The sequence below is a fragment of the Panthera pardus genome, unplaced genomic scaffold (genome assembly GCF_024362965.1).
Source record: "Panthera pardus isolate Hobbes unplaced genomic scaffold, ASM2436296v1 HiC_scaffold_25, whole genome shotgun sequence".
Classification (NCBI taxonomy): Eukaryota; Metazoa; Chordata; class Mammalia; order Carnivora; family Felidae; genus Panthera; species Panthera pardus.
The window spans coordinates 54448522-54463961 of NW_026526821.1; the positions used below are offsets into that span (position 1 = coordinate 54448522).

Here is a 15440-nt window from a genome sequence, read left to right on the forward strand (position 1 = left end):
CAGAGAATTCCTGTGTCTGTGAAGCCCAAGCCTGTAGCAGCACGATAGGTAGCAAGAATATCTGTGTGTGGTCACATGTCTGATGTGTCTTAACACAGATATTGCATCGCTCCTCGGCCTTTTGGCTAAGATCAAGTGTAGTAACACAGATATTGCTTCTTAGCATGACAAGACTAATAATGAGTTATGAAAACAAAACCTCGCGCGATTGTCAACAATGAAAGGAATTTTCAATCCACCATGCTAGAGAATAGATGGCCCTCTCTTCTTCTCTTCACAGAAGATGCCATCAAGGGTCAGTGCCACATAACAAGGCTCTCAGACTATGCAGCATAAAGGCATGTCATATGGGGGCACCTGGGTGGCTCAGTTGATTAAGCATCCGACTCTTGATTTTGGCTCAGGTCATGATCTCACAGTTCATGAGACTGAGCCCCACATCAGGCTAGATGCTAACAGTGCTGAGCCTGCTTGGAATTCTTCTCCCTCTCTCTCTGCACCTTCCCCACTCATTCTCTCTCTCTTTCTCTCTCTCTCTCCCTCTCTCTCTGTCTCTCTCTCTCTCCCTCAAAACAAACAAATAAACTTTTTTTTTAAGTATGTCATATAATTAATGAAAATATTATCTTATGTTCTGGACATTCTAAGGCCTTTGAAAATATGCCATTTGTTATGAATTTTTATTATCGTAAACACACATTAATTTATGTGATTTTGTTGTTGTAAATGCACATCAGTTTCACTGGTAGCACTGTATTCATTTTCTTAAAGAAACCCTCCCCTGCCCCAATTGTGTAAGTTTCCAGCCCCACAGAAGCTGGATCTGCCCCAGCCTGGTGGGTACCAAAGGTGGGAAAGACTGGTTAGGATAGAGGCAGGGAGGTATGGGCAGATGGGGGGGGGGGGGGGGGGAGGGGCCGGCAGGCCAGCGCCAGCTCCTAAGAGGGCCCAGGTGCCATACTAAAGAAGCTGAACTCTCATGGGGGGCCAGGGGAATTTTTCAACAGGGAAATGACAGAGTGAGATTTGTGTCTTTGGATAATCCTGGCAGAAGGGGGTAGAAGGGTCTACAGAGGGAAAGGGGTAGAAGGGAGGTCATTTGGCGGCATTAGTTGGAGATAAAAGACTGAGTCTAGGGTGGGGAGGGTGGGTGGAAGTGAGGCAGCTTCGCAGACATCTCTAGAAAGCAGATGGACGAGGATGTGTGTGGGTGTGTTGGGGGGCGGGGGTCAGAGGCAGAGATGGGATTCAGTGAGGGAGGGGAACAAGCTAGAGGAAACTGGAACATGGCCTGGGGTGGCTGGGAGGGTACAAATGCCATTCAGGGAGAGCCCAGGGGGAGCAGCAGCTCTGGCCAATGTTGAACCCAAACAGCCTCAAGTGCTGACCCACAAAGCTGAAAGAATGAGCTGATTTGGGTCAGCGAACTACGTTATTTAATGAGCCTGATCGCATGCCGGGTGGGAATAAGGTGCAGGGAAAGACTGAACGGGGGCTATCACATGGCCCCACACCCAGGGAAGGGGTGACAAAATGGACCCCTTCCCTGCATTTCATTGGACCTACACAGTATTTTATTTCATTATTTAAAAACAGGAAATGTATTCACATGGTTCAGCAAACAAAACTTACCAAAGGATATATGCAAAAAGAAACCCACCCTGGAGGTAATCAATGACCAGTTTCTTCCACATTAGAGATATTTCACGAACGTGCAAGCAAATGTGTACCCTTCTGCACAAATGCGTGTTGCACTTTGTTGTGTATCTTGGAGATAGAGTCATATTAGTACATTAAAAACTAGCTCATTTTCAATAGCTGTCTACTAATCCTTTGTACAGATAGCACACATTTATTTTACCCAGTCTACGACTGAGGGCCATTCGGTGGTTTCACACATGTACGAGCACATCCATAGGACAAATTCCTGGAAGTGGCATCCCTGGGTCAAAGGACATGTGCACTTGTAATCTTGGCATACATCAGCAGAGCAGTTTCTAAAAGTTGGATGTGAATCTGTATTAATTACGTGCAATCTCCTATTCATCATGGTCCTCACTATGCCACATGGTCCAATGGTTATTTCGTACCTTTGTGTTATCTGTCTTGCTGCAAGGCACTGGGGGAAAAAAAAGACAAAGGCATACGAATGAGGGGACCTATATCTGGTCCTAGCTTCATTACTTACTCATTGTTTTCATGGGTAAGGCAAAAATAATAACCATATCCAAGTGTTTTTGAGAGAATTAAATAGGGTAATGTGGGTTAAGGCTGTCTTGTGAAAAGTAAGGAGAGTCGTGACCATGTATGGTGATGATGGTTGATCTTTGCCCTGGGCCAGCATGGAGAGGAACACTCCATGGATAAATCTTGCCCTGGCTCACACCTGCTCACAGGTGTCACCTGTCCTGTTAGCCCTGGAAGGTAAGAGAACAAAGCACAGGACACAGAAGGAAGCCATAGAGGCCTGGAACCTTTTCTGTGTGGTTCACTGTCAGATCCCAGTGCTTAGAAGATGCAGCAGGTGTTCAATAGGCATTTGCTGAAAGAATTGGAAGATTGGGTCTCACTCTGTCCTTTCTAGATGTTTCCTGAGTGCTCATATGCCAGGTGGATGGCTCTGGTAACAGTGAAATCAAATCCTTTCAATTTCTCCGTTACTCAAAGCTCATTAAACTGAGTTGAACAGGATTTACCTCCAAAAAAATTCATGTCCTCCAGAACCTCAGAATGTAGTCTTATTGGGAAACAGGTCTTTGCAGTTGTAATTAGTTTAGTTAGGATGGGTCATAGGAGATAGTGGGTCCTAAATCCATTGACTACTGTCCTCAGGAGAGAGAAGGCTGTTCAGAGAGGACAGGGCCCTGTGAGCCTGAGGCAGAGACTGGAGTGATGTGTATTTAAGCCAAGGAACGCCAAGGGTCACTGGCCGCCACCAGAAGCCCGGAAAAGGCCTGGAACAGAGCCCACCTTCAGAGCCTCCAGAAGGAACCAACTCGGCCGACACTGTGATTTTGAACATCTGGCCTCCAGAATTGAGAGAACAAGTTTCTGTTGTTTTAAGCCACTCAGGTTGTGGTACTTTGTTATGGCAGCCCTAGCAAGCTGATACACTGACCCTTGACCCCGTGACTCAGTCTTATAAGAGACTGCATTATGGAAGGCACATGGTCATTGAACCATCCACACTACGTGGGGAATGAGCGGATGGGGGTCGTAAAGCATCATGGATCGACCTGGCTCAAATCTGGGCTTTACCCCTATGACTGGTGGAAGCTATTCTGAGCATCAGCGCCCGCACTATACAAAGTGGACAGCAGCAAACACACACACACACACACACACACACACACACACACACACACACTTGTTCTGAGGGTCCATGAGGTTACACGCAAAAATGTATAGCATACAGAGGGAACTCGATAAATATTTGTTCTGTCCTCTTTCAAGCAATGAAAAAAGTTTATTTTTTTTCTTCACCTCATCTATTTTACTGCAAGCTTTAACCCGAGACAACTTTTATTGCCCAGGCAATTCTATGGCAAAAGAAGACCTACAGCAGGATTTCTGCTGTCATTATTAAAAAATGCAAGTAAATGTAATGAACCACGAAAATATAACGGGGAATAAGGAGAATCCAGTACAAAGGGGTATGTGTGTGCTCAGCACTTGTGACAGCTTTCATGTGCAGATTGAGTAATGCCCTTATAAACATTAATGTCAGGTTCATGTCACAGAAGAGACAGACTGACATCATCACCATTTCTTCTTTTTTTTTTTTTTTTAACTTTTGTCCATTTTTCAGAGACAGAAACAGAGCGCAAGCAGGGGAGGGGCAGCATCGAATCTGAATCAGGCTCCAGGCTCGGAGCTGTCAGCACAGAGCCCAACGTGGGGCTCGAACTCACAGATGGCCAGATCATGACCTGAGCTGAAGTCGGAAGCTTAACCGACTGAGCCACCCAGGCGCCCCTACAACATCACTATTTCTGCCCCCTGAGTTTCTCTAGTCAAATAAGTCAACCTACATAAAGAGTGGAAATCATGTATGTATAAAATAGTCTTCTCAATTAAATGTATACAGAACCCTGGGGGCGCCTGGGTGGCTCAGTCGGTTAAGCATCTGACTTCGGCTCAGGTCATGATCTCATGGTTTGTGAGTTCGAGCCCTGCATTGGGCTCTGTGCTGACAGCTCAGAGCCTGAAGCCTGCTTCATAGTCTGTGTCTCCCTCTCTCTCTCCCCCTGCCCTGCTCACACTCTGTCTCTGTCTCTCAAAAAGTGAATAAACATTAAGAAAAATATTTAACTAAATAAATAAATAAAGTATACAGAACCCTCCACAATTTTGGCATCTCTCCTTTTCTGCTTCTCCGAGTTATGCTGCTGACACTATTGGTTGGTTATCCAACAGCTTCTCCTCTGCCTCTTATTTCTTGCTAGTAGAGACCGCCTCCCACTGCAGTGGCTGAAAACACCAGACATTCATTCCCCAGCCTCTCTTGCAGCTAGGTCATGGGTCTGAGAGCCCACTAAGGCCAATGGACAAGAGCGTGCACCTGCTAAACGCCTCACTAAGGAAACAAAGCAAGTGAAAAGAATTTCCTTGTCTGCCTTTGCTGGACTCGTGGGAAGATAGTGCCTGGGAAGGGGCTGCCATCTTGTGGCTTTGGAAGGGCAAGGGGTAGAAAAGACAACAGCCAGCCTTATGGGGTGTCAGAGAAGGACCTGGAGCCTCTAGATTTTTGTTATGTGAGATAATAATGAACGTTACATTTTAGGCCCTCGAAATGGAATATTCTATTCGTGGCTGAATGCATCTGAAATGGTAGATATGGTGTCCAAAGCCATTGTGTGTTTTGTGCATATGAGTGTCTGTTTTATACCTTTATTCAATACCTTCAAATGAAACAGCTTGTGAAGAAGGTTTTATAGGCCTATTATCTTAACATTTGTGCAGGGTTAGGCAGGGAGGCTTGGCCCAGACATTTAATGGCTGTAAACCATGGACAGCAGTAAATGCTTCCTTCCTAAATGCACAACCTCCACTCTTGTTTCCTGGTCTAGATATGTTAAATAACCTCAACCTTTTCTCTGAAATAGAACATCACATTAAGGAAGTAAAACTCGCATTCCTTGCAGATGACATGGTACAATATATAGAAAACCCTGAAGACTCAACCAAAAAACTCCTGGAACTGATACGTGAATTCAGAGAAGTTGCAGGATACAAAATGAATATACAGAAATCGGTTGCAGTTCTGTATACTTATAATAAAGTAGCAGAGAGAGAATTTGAGAAAACAATCCCATTTACAATTGCACCAAAAATAGTAAAATACCTAGGAGTAGATTTAACCAAGGAGGCAAAAGACCTGTACTCTGAAAACTATAGAACACTGAAATAAGAAACTAAAGATGACACAAACGGAAAGATACTCCATGCTCATGGATTGGAAAAACCAATACTGTTAAATTTTCCATTAAAAAAAGCCCAAATAGAGGAATTCCCTAATGGGTACATTGTTTCATTTGCCTAGTTGTATTCATTTGTATTGAATGCCTACAATACAACAGGCCATGTATTACACATTGAGGAAACAAAGATGAATGAGTGAGAGCCGTTGCCCTCGGGAACTCGTTAGTTATTGGGGGAGACTGGGAGACAAACAGAGGACATGGCTGAAAACCACACTCTGATCAGTCAGGGTCTTGGCAGAAAATAGATGCCACCATGAGAAAGTCTAGTTGAATTGAGTTTAATCAACCACCTACTCAGAGTGTGGATGGCTTTCACAGAACCATGAAAACCATCATGGAACCATGAAAACCATGGTGCCTGGTGTCCATGGGAGCTGTCAGCATCCTTGGACCTGAAGGGACAGAGGGAGGGTGCCCTGCAGTAGAGCCCAGAGAGAGCTCAGAGCCACAGCAAATGCAGCAGCCACTGAGGCCTGCAGCCGCCCAGACAGGGCTTATCCCTGCTGAACCCAAGCACCTAACTGGAAGTCAAAGGGCCAAGAAGCCGAGAGAAGGTACCAATACAAGTTAGAGTCCTGGATCACACAGGGTGGAGAAAAGCAGAAAATGAGGGAATGATTGGCAAATGGAAATACCCAACACAATACTAAGACTTGGCTTTGTCCCAGAACTCTTGTTTCTGATAATACCGCCATTGACGTTTACCTATTTCAATTCTTCTCAAAGTAAGCACCCTTTTGTACTTTCATTTTTAAAAAATATTTATTTATTTCTGGGACAGCACAAGCTGGGGAGGGACAGAGAGAGGGGAACAGAGGATCCGAAGCAGGCTCTGCACTGACAGGCTGACAGCTGCCACCCCCACACAGGGTTCGAACCCACGAACTTCGAGATCAGGAACTGAGCTGATGTCAGACACTCGACCAACTGAGCCACCCAGGTGCCCCTGTACCTCCATTTTTCAGAGAGCTTTATCTCTGGCCTTGTTAGAAAGACCATCCAAATGGGAGCAGAAAAACTCTTTCGATCTTAGAAACTACGTAACTACAGAGACAGCATCAACTCCAGCTTAATTACAAATTCAAGCATCCAGGGCGAGCAGTAGGCCCGAGGGGAAAATGGTAAGGATTAAAGAGATCCACCAGCGGCGTGTGCATTAAAATGAGGCATGACTCCTATGACCGGGGCATGCAGGACAGGGAAAGGGGGTCCTTAATGTGTTTTAGCTTTAGCTCGGGGACCTTGGGCAAGACCCACTCAAGAATCGCGAACTTCATTTTACGGAGATCAACAATTCTGAGGAATATAAGAACACTTAACTTTTAATGAACCTGAATCTCTTTAATCAAATCTATAATTAATTCTCATGCTGCCCAGGCTTGCACTGGAATCTTTAATCATTAATTCAAATTATCATCCATACGTCCTACCCTGGAAACATACTCCGATACTTTCCATGTTTTCACAGCAATACAGCAGCAGGGCGATTGGAGACCTCTTGGTTCCCAGAGTGGGTGTCGAGTTCTCTGACTCAGAAGAAGAAGGTGTGGTTGACATCATGGGTCCACCCTCTGCCACCGCACCCGTGAAATCGCTCACATCTGAGTCACCTGCTCTCTTTCCCAGTCCTCACTGTGTCTCTGTGAGCTGCTCTTCAAAGATCAAAGTTCTCCTTCCTTTCCTCATTTGTGGGGTTTTCTCCTATCAAAATTATATATGCACATATCTTAAAGTCAGATTGTTCCACAAGGCTTTTTTATGAAAAACAGCAGAACCTCCTTAGCGTGTTTCGCTCTCCCAGAGGCAACCCACTGGCCACGAGTTTAGCACATTTCTTGGGTGCTTCCTTTCCTATCTGTGAATAACATGTTCCTGTTCCTCTTCCTGGAGTCTTCCATTTTAGGTCCTATCTGTGAACCTCTCTTTATGGACAAATGACAAGACTGTCCTCATTCACCCCATAGTCATTGCACCCTACTTCATCCACATGCATTTCTTGACTTTCCATCCTCTGAATATCAATGCAGTTACAATGTAGATTGGTTGTAGCAGTCTTGTGTTTACATAATTATGCTTGCAAATGCTATTTGCAGCTGAGTCACACTATACTGTTACTTTTCCTTTCTTGCGCAATAGTGTTTTCCCTAGAGCTTATCATTGTACGATGTGTGTGTGTGTGTGTGCGTGCACGCGCGCGTGTGTGTGTGTGTGTGTGCACTTAACTCCCTGTGTATTTATTACCACTATACACCCAAACACTATCTTTGTGTATACTCAAACATGTGAGGGCATCTATCAGGTCATTTTTCCGGAAGAAATGTCTCTGCCATATCCTTTGTTTTTTATATTCTGAGTCTTCCTCTTCTGTGGTTTTATAGAGTACATCCTGTAGCAGCTTCCTGAGTAATTTCTTCCTGAGGTGAATTTCTTGACATCTTGCACGTCCTAACAGGTCTTTGTCTTACCCTCACACTTAGTGGATTTTCCAGCTGGGGATAGAATTCTAGGATAGAATTAAGTTCTTCCTGGAATTTGGAAAGCGTCGTAGCCCTGTCTTCTAGCTTCTGGGATTGATGGGTTGATACAAAGAACTCTGATTAACGTCATTCTGATTCTTTCTGGTTTTTTTCCAAAATAGTTCCTTTTATTGTCTTTTTAAATATAATGTCATTCTGATTCTTGATTTTTTTTTTTTTATCTGTGAACCACTTGCTTGTCACTGTCAGTGCTTTGAGTCTTCTCTTTGTCCCCAGCATTCTGAAATTCTTCAGTGACGTGGCTTGGTTGGCATGCATCGTTTTCATACTTGGAACAGGGTACATGGTGGGCTTTTTTCGTTCTAGAAAATAGCGTCCTTTGCCATTAGGAAATGTTCCTCTATTATTTCTTAAATAATTTCCTTCCCACTTCCTCCTGTTTCCACTCCGATAATTTACTAATTGGATTCCTATTACCTGGATTGATTCCCTAATTTTCTTATTTTTCCCTGTCTTTAATTTTTTAAAATCTTTTTATGCTACTTTATGGAAGATTTCAACACTACCTTTCAGCTTTCTTACCGGGTTTTAAATTTCAGCCATCATATTTTTATTTTCTCGGGTTTCTTTTGTACCCCGTGTATTCCTTTTATATAAGATACTATTCTTGTTTTATGGATGCAGTATCTTTTCTTACCTCTCAGAGGTTATTCTGTTCTCTTCTTCTGTCTGCGTGGTCTCTTGCTTCTACAAGGTGCACTTTTTCCTGTTGCTTTGCTCTTTGTTATTGCTGGGATATACTTCACCCTGGGCATCTTGCCTGATGATCCTTGGTGGTCAGTGTGTAAGAAGGAGCCACTAAGGGCTGACTGGAAGCCTTTGGGGGTTTGTGGCCCATGGTCTTTACTACAGGATGATCAGGCTGGGCCAGGTTCTTGGGAGCTCCTGGGGTCAGTCCTTATCTGCTGGTGAGGCTCCCCAGAAAAGACACTTCCAATCTTGTGCCTGAAGGGTATATGGCTGGCTTCCAGGGTCCCCACCCTAAAATGGGAAGGAGACTGGAATTTTGAACATTTACTTACAAACTACCTCTTATGCTCCCATCTTATGCATCCCAATAAGCTATCCTTATTTTAGCTGCACCTGGTGCTCCCAGATCAGACAGCCTCAGTTTACTCTCTCCAGAAAGTAAACCTCCAGGTTGCTGCTGAATCTAGCCACCCCTTAAAGAAGGCTCTTTCAATCACAGTCCTCTTTCAATCACAGTCTCAGTAGCACTTACTTCCACCAACTTTGAAGAGTTAGTGTGTGGGAGGAAGTGAGTCTCGTGATAGAAATAAGGTTGTTTCTCAGCATTTGCCACTGCCAGTGAGGGGTGTCCTTTTCTCCAGTCTGCTAGGTCAAGTACCACTTCTCCATCCGATTCGACCTTCCAAGGTCTTCTCTAATCCTCTTTGCCTTTGTGGGTTTGTGACTTTTAAAGACTCATTACAGTTATCTCAGTGGGACTTCAGGAGGGGGTGGAGCTAATGCTTATCTCCACCCCCCCGCGAAGACTAAGGTGCCTCATTTGCCTTTGCAGCAAAATTCAAGGGGACGCCAAAAAACTCAGATGTCAAGGCAAATAATATTTAGTGCAACCTTTTAATAAATCAGAATTAATGCCCAAAGTCCACCATGAGCAAAACATCACAATTTTAAATAAAGACAAGATCAGTATGACTGATTTTTCCTTGAGCATCATGTTCCAATATGGTTCAGTATGGCGTTGGTACGATCCATTACATTGAACCAGTCCTAACGTTCTTGGTATTCTTCATGACCACATCAGGCTGTAATGCTCACAAGAGGCTGCAAATTATGTTTTCATTTGGCCATGATGCCAGTTCCTTGAACATACAAAACCAAAGGACTCACTGGTCTGGCCTGAACCATTTTTGGACTGAATGTTGCCCAAGCATATGGTAGATGAACTTGGCCTGCATTGATGGGCATATTGCTTGTCCTGTAAGTGAATTTTCTTTTATCTTAATAAACACTTCTTTCAAAAACTTTGGTGAGTTAAAGGGCATATGCACGTGTTAGCAAGACAAAAAAGAAGAAGAAGAAGAAGAAGAAGAAGAAGAAGAAGAAGAAGAAGAAGAAAGCCCTGAAACTGGTGTTTTTAGATGTATCAGGACCCTGAGAGCATATTTGAAGTATTAGCCAGCAGGAAGGCAGCCCGATGAAAGACAACATAAATTCAGGTTTTCTGCTATAATTTATGTCAGGAATTTTTTCACAACATCCCCACCTTTGCAGATTAGTGTCCTCCATGCCAGGCTGAACTCAGACACCTCAGCTTTCGGGTGGGAACTTCTGTGCAAATCCAAACCCTCGTTCTCTTTACGGAAACCGGAGGCCGTTCGACCACACATTTCTGGATAGTGTTAAGAGATGAGCTACAACTAACTCCAAACCTCCTCAGAGGTCAGAAAACTCTCATTATCTGATATTTGCCCGTAATTGCCTGGTTCTTTTAGAAAAATCACATTCTCCTTCAAATAGATTGCGCTTCAATTGTGCCCTCCCTGGAGGCCACGTTCCCGAACCCTCTTTCACTGATGTCACTCTGGATCCTCTTTCAGAAGCCCCACCCCTCCGGGTGGACTTTTTCCAAAAGCCTCCCACCTCACCCTGAAGCTAAGTAATGGGTCACCTTCAAAAGCCAGGGTGCTGTTCCCATGGCGATGTTACAAAGGCAAACTTAAGTTTCCACCGGTACTTTGAGATCCGAGATGACAGGTGTTCTAAAATTTCAAGGTAAAATGTTATTCCCTTCGTCAAGTGGATCCCTCGATGAAACGTGGAGGGACCTGGCTGGCAGTTGTCCATTTTCTGAAGGGGCGGATAACCTACTTGCGCTCCGCTCTTGGAAGTGAGTGAATGTGTGTGTGTGTGTGTGTGTGTGTGTGCGCGCGCGCGCGCGCGCGCGCGCTCACGCTCTTCACCAGCAATGAATGTATTTGTAAGGTGCCAGGCAAGAACAAGGTACCATTATGAAGACGAGCATTACCTCACGGCTCAGAGACTCCAATGAGACCACACCTAGAGTGTTCTGTTCTGTCTCAGGAAGCTTGGTTACAGAAAGATGAGGTGGCCACTGGAGGGATGCCAGGAGAACAGAAAACAATAAAGAGATACAGGAAATTAAGGCTGCCAAAACATGAGAAAACATCTCCAGAAAACAACCATCCCCATCTTCGATCATTTAGCATTATTTAGCGAGAGTCTAAAATGTATGAGCTCCACGCTGTAGAGAATGCAAAGGTGAATAAGATCCGGTCCCTTCTCCCAAAGCGCGAAGGACGTAGAAAACAAGTGGCCCGAGTAGCTGCAATCTAAACAACTCAAACCTTCCGAGCCATTGTGCATACGGAGGAGGAGGTGTTGTTTCATCACAAATATTGATTGATTTCCTGAGCTCCTGTTAGACAAACAGGGAGTCATCAGGCTCGATGCACACACATTAAACAAGCAAGCACTCCTATCTTCTACCAACAAAAGATTTTAATTGAAAAACAAAGCAAAGCCCAATGTAAAGCGGCGTTGCGATTTCAGTCACCTGGGAGTGGTGCCGTGATGGTCAAGACTCTAAATAAGGGAGAAAGACAGGTGGAAAGAGAAATTGGCGCTCTGAGCAAAATTCCTTCTTTCTGAGATTCAGAAATAGTTATACACGCAACAGTCATGGGATTTGGAACGGCAACGTTCACATGAAATTTGTGGCATAGAGGACAATAAAGGAACTAGCTGGGGCAATGAACTTGTGGTATCCCAACTGTATTGCGATTGATGGCTCTAGCATTTCCCATGCTGCTCTCACAAATTGCCACCAACTTGGTGCATGGAAACAGCGCACGTTTATTGTCTGATATTTCTGTAGGTTAGAAGTCCTCACTGGGTTAAAAACCAAGGTGTCAGCAGGGCTGAACCCCTTTCTGGGGGCTCCCAGGGAGCATCTGACTCCTGGTCTCTTCCCGCTTCTAGAGGCTTCCCGCGTTCTTTGGCTGATGGTCCCCCCATCTTCAGAGCTGGCAGTGGCGGGTTTAGTCCCTCCCAAATCTCATCAGTCTGATGCACTATTTTGCTTGCCTCTTCCGCTTCTAAGGACGCCTGTGATTACGTCCGGTAATCTGCTTATTTTAAGGTCAGTTTGATTAGCAACCTCAAGTCCCACTTGTCACGTGTTATGAGTTGAACTGTGTCCCCTTCACAAAATGGTATGTTGAAGTTCGAACTCCCAGTGCCTGCGAATATGACTTTGTTTGGGAGCAGAGTCATTGGAGATGTAGTTAGTGAAGATGAAGTCACACTAGAGTAGCGTGGGCTCCTCATCCAATATGACTGGTGTCCTCATAAGAAGACAATCCGTGTGAAGACACAACACAGAGAGGACACCATGTGGAAACGGAAGCAGAGGCTCGAGTGCTATATCTATGAGCCTAGGAACACCTGGAGCTCTCACAAGTTCGAAGAGGCAAGGAAGGGTCCTCCCTACAAGCTTCAGAGGGAACACGGCCTTGCCAACACCTTAATTTCAGACTTCTGGCCACCAAAAGTGCAAGAAAATTAAATTCTGCTGTTTTAAGCCATGAAGTTCATGATATTTTGTTATGGGAACCCCGAAAGACTACTACACTTACGTTCTGGCAATTTCCAATGAAAAGGAGGACAGGCATGTTTGGAGATGATCCTCCACGGGTCTTTCAGGTTTCTGCACATCCCAAGAGAAGAGGTGCATGAAGCCTTCATTCCAGACTATATTTTTCAGAACATTTGTGTAGCAAACAGCCTTGAAATATCGGGGCTACTGATATTGCTACCCCTGGAGCAAAGGTGCTTTACTGTCAGTAGAATAAAGAAATGTCTCCCTCCAGGGCAAAAGTCAGGTAAGCTTTAATGTCCATTACAAAAGATTCAGGTTCCCCCTAAGCACGGGGTGCCTTTCTTGTACCACAGCCCACCGCAGGGCCAGTGTGTCATCTGGCCCTCCTGTGGGAGTTGGTGCTGGGGGAACCGGTGTAAACTCTGATACTCAGGCTGCTGCTCTGGCTGGCTGTAAGCTCTGATCTGTCCTTTGTCTCTGACCCAGGCATCTCACATCCTCTGCCAGCACCTGTGAATCTGTGATAGACTAACAGGTTAGCTTGCAAGTAGGGTAAACCTTAGACCCCTGAGTACACGACAGAGGAGAATCCAGGTAGACGATCCGGCAAGTGGGAGAGAAGCCGCGGCGAGCAGGTGCAAATGTATAGGTCAAACATCTCGGCACGTAGCTCACCTGACTTTTGGCATCACTGGTTGTCTCAGTGGTTCTCCAGGTGAGGTCCTGGATCTGCAGCACCAGCATCCCTGGGTGGTGTGCTGGCAATGCAGGTGCCTGAGCCACGTCCCAGATGCATGGAATCCGAAACGGGGTGGGGCCCAGCCACCTAGGCTTTAACAAACCCTCCAGGGGTGCTGCTGCATGCTTTTTGGGAAACACCGGCCAACGCTGTGGTCAGCTTTCTGGCTGCAGGGTCCTTGTGTGCACACGTGGGTCCTTGTGTTTGCACCAGGGGATGCTGAAACCTAGGAAGCGATGGGGCACAGGAGACAGACTTCACCTGTCCACTCTCTGTGGCTTCCCTGCCACCACGTCGGGGGGGGGGGGGGCGGGGACAGGGTGCTGTTTTCTGCATTTTCCATAAGGTTTGCCCTCGGCACCCTCACCTCTAAAGGAGACCAGGCCTTTTACTAAAGGAACACGCTGAAATCGTGCTAGCAAAGTTGGTCGACATTTGCAACCCCTCTCACGGATGCAAACTGGGCTTGTCCACTTGACTGTGCCCTAGAGAAGGAAGGGTCAGAGAAAGAAGGGAGGGGGCCCAGGAAGAAGTGTTTCTGGGGTCTCATAGAGGCAAGCTTTGCCCCAAAGTGAAAATAACCTGAGTGGGGTGTGCTGTGTACGTGACCGGCACGGACCTCGCACACGGAGGGGCCTGCTCTTCGCAGACAGGGTCCGAAGTTCTCTCTGCTGGAGGCGGCAGGATCCCAGGCAAGAGGGCGAAATGCTGTATGCAGACACAAAGTCACCACTTGCAGACCAGAATAGGGAACCGAGTCTGCAGGAATCATCCAAAGGCTTCAAGAGGGACAAGCAGATTCAACAATGCATGGGATAAAAAATGACTATCTGGAGATCCAAGTGACTGATAGTGTCTTTTCTTTTTCTGTCCTTGGCTCCAAATTACCTTGAAAATCCTCCTTAGCTCTGTAGCTCCAGATCAGAGTGAGGGATGAACAATATTTTACTGCAAAAAAAAAAATAGTACAGGGGAGGAAAAAAAAAAAAAACAATCCTGACATGGATCTTAGGGGATTTTTTTTTTCTAACCCACATTTCTTTTCTTCCTCCCACATTGGCGGATAAATCCCAGCATCGAAACCGTTCTATTCACTACACATCACTACACATGCAGAGCTTTTAAATATACCGGTTAGTAAAATGCTGAATGCAGCAACAACCGAAAAACGACTTTGATACCCAAACTAATTTATCCGTACCCTTTTGTTAAATGATAATAAAGGGTTTACAATGATCACATCTTGCCTCGAATGGGCCTGCCATCCCTGACAGATGAGCATTTGTCTGAGGGCACAGCGTCACCCCATCTTTCTGTGGGCTCCTTCCCACCCGGAAAATGTGTTCTGGGCGTTATGGGACCGTGTATTAATCCACCGGTCCCGTAGCTTCCTGTGAGCGGCCACAGACCACCTCGTGGTCTGGAATATTTACAGAATGTTTTATTAGTTTATTACCAATGGACCTCACCATGCTCCTTCTACATGAACAGTTTTTTTCCAGTTTAATTCTCTTGGCTAGATCACAGTCACGTGTGCGCTTTTCAAACTGCCTGTTTTTGTGGGCTGGGGTGATTCTCACTGTAAAAGGGAAAATCTGGGGCTCGTCGGGGTGAGTACATTAGTTCCCACCGTGACCCTGAGAGCCACCACCATATGGGATGAGGGGCGTGGCAGGAGGCAGTCCACCCGAGCTGGGGCAGAGAGGAACGTGGCCTACATCTGTCAGCAGCACAGAACAGGAACCCGGACAGGTGGCCCCTGAGGGCTGCTGGCAGGTGTGATAGGAGGCCCACGTTCACACCGGGACCCAGGTGGGCATGCGGTGGAGGATGGAGGTCGCTCTCACCTGTGTCTGCAGTTGGGGTGAGATGTCTGTGTGGAGCCGGGTCTCCAGACCAGCCAAAGAGAAAGCAGCCTGAGGCCATAAACAGAAGGGTGTTGGGGCGCCTGGGTGGCTCAGTCGGTTAAGCGTCTGGCTTGGGCTCAGGTCATGATCTCTCAGTCTGTGAGTTCGAGCCCCGAGTCGGGCTCTGTGCTGACAGCTCAGAGCCTGGAGCCTGCTTTGGATTCTGTGACTCCCTCTCTCTCTGCC

At 45.9% G+C, this 15440-nt stretch overlaps 1 long non-coding RNA gene across 1 annotated transcript; it reads right to left on the minus strand.

Moving 5' to 3' along the window:
- Positions 1-13674: 13674 nt before the first annotated feature.
- On the minus strand, positions 13675-15440 carry LOC128773420 (uncharacterized). Its single transcript, XR_008417645.1, has 3 exons — positions 15195-15440; positions 14817-14926; positions 13675-14295 (listed from the first exon to the last, which is right to left on the minus strand). It is a non-coding gene; the product is annotated as an uncharacterized LOC128773420 (long non-coding RNA).